We start from the raw sequence: 2,225 nt of genomic DNA, 5'->3' as shown, positions 1-2,225 counted from the left end.
TAACTTCTAATTTTAACAAGTTGTAAAAGCTCTTCACATCTACCACCAACAAAAATAATAATAAAATAGTCAATAATTAATTATGATAAACAAACAAAGCTTAGTCCCATATTTGTCGGCGGTCGCCAGGGCGAAATAGCCCACCAACTATTGCTGCATATGTTTTATGCAGCGAATGCCCTTCAAACAAACTAGTACTGGGAAACACCCATACACTCTCGCATTCACACATGCTATGGCCAATTTTGTTTACCCAATTCACTTATAGCGCATGTCTTTGGACTGAAACCCACATGAACATGGGAGAACATATAAAATCCACACAGAAATGCCAAGTGGCCCAGCCGCGACTCGAACCAGTGACCTTCTTGCTGTGAGGCGACAGTCCTATGCACTTAGCCATCATTCTGCCCACAAACAAACAAATAAAAATATAATAAAAAAGTCAATTCATTTCAATATCCAGAAATGTTTTCTTCCTTATATTTGTAGAATGAGTGAAGTCAAATGTGAAAAGGAAATGCAGAGTTTTAATTTGCAGATCTGAGATTCACCACCAATCACAAAAAATTTCTGTTGAATGCAGTGGCCAATCAGATATTTAGATTAAATATTAATATAAAATATAATGTCGTAACAATAAACAGTTCTTCTTGAAATGATGAAGTGTTTGAGAGTCAAAGAAGGATGTAGCTCTCCAATGAAGACCAAAGGCTGGCATAATGCACATTTATGATGAATTTATGAGAAACAATCATGAAAGAGAAAATATAATTGCTGATGACATAATTCTTTTTTTTAGTAGACAGTTGCTTAATTTGTTGTACCCTTTGATCTTTATGAGCTCTGTAGACCTTTCACGTTTACATTGTTTCATTCGGGGGCGAAACACAAACTGCATATTCCCCTGTTAGAGTGAAGGCAGACCCCCTTACTGCATAATCAAAACAGATTGGACAGTGTCATAAACTATAGTTTAGCATTAAAATAATTGAGTGGTATTACATTTTTTATCTTTTTATTTTTTACAAATGAGAATACAATGAACACAGTGGTGCAGTGGGTAGAATGATCTCCTCACAGCAAGAAGGTTGCTGGTTCAAGGCCCGGCTGGGACAGTTGGCAATTCTGTGTGGAGTTTGCATGTTCTCCCCGGTGTTGGCGGTTCATTCTGCTGTGGCAACCCCTGATAAATAAAGGGACTAAGCCGAAGGAAAATGAATGAATGAATACAATGAAATCATGCCTATTATTATTATTTTTTTACATAAAAAAAGTTAAATACCAATAAAAAGCTTCAAGAATCAAATTAGCATGTTATCTTTAAAAATGTCCATAATGTCCCTTTCTTCAAGCATTTTCACAATGGCTGAAAACTCGTAGTATTTCACTTTTTTGTAATGGTGTAAATTTGTAGAGTTAAGATGCAAAAACCTCCAAGTGCCTACAAAATTTCTTTTAAAATTAGCCTTTTTCATCTGCGCCAATAGCCTAGTAGTACTGTGTGCTGACATATAGCACTGAAATGCTCTCAGCGACCCACGTTCGATTCCCAGTTCGGGGTCCTTTACCGATCCTTTCCCTCTCTCTGCTCCTAATGATTTCCTTTCTGAAATCTCCATGGTCCAATATCATAATAAAGGTGAAATTTTTAAAAATTAGCCCTTTTGTTTATGTTCAGCCTCTTGTGTTTATGTTCTGTTATTTCACAATAAAGGTAAAATAAGTAACAGATTCTTTGACATAAGAGTGAATTTACTGAACCTGCATTGCCTTTTTTTCCTGCTCTATACTTTAGGAATGCATTCCCAAGTATATTGTCACAGAGTTTGTCACGCAGTTCTTATGTTTGTTACTGTATGAATTATTTAAGTAAAACATATTTCATATATAGGATTGAATGGATTTTAGTGGTATTTTTTTCTTTTTATTCAGTTAATGATCATCTAACAAGCATCAGTTAATCTTTAAGTAAATGAATGAAATGAACAACCCTTCGTTTTTGGGGGGCCTGCATTTTGGGCCCAGTCTGTGTTTAACACATCATGAAACATAATATCCAAAAAAGCATAACAGGGGACTTGTGACAGAACTGTGAGTTAAACTGCACATAAACTACTAGGCAGTATGATGTGTGTGGAAGTGCCTTGTTTTATTATGCGTAATATATTTACAGTGACAAATGAAGCGTGAATTCTCTGGGTTCATGAAATAATGCATTACGA

Source organism: Danio aesculapii, chromosome 15 (genome assembly GCF_903798145.1).
Source record: "Danio aesculapii chromosome 15, fDanAes4.1, whole genome shotgun sequence".
Taxonomy (NCBI): domain Eukaryota; kingdom Metazoa; phylum Chordata; class Actinopteri; order Cypriniformes; family Danionidae; genus Danio; species Danio aesculapii.
Note: the sequence above shows the minus strand (reverse complement) of the source record.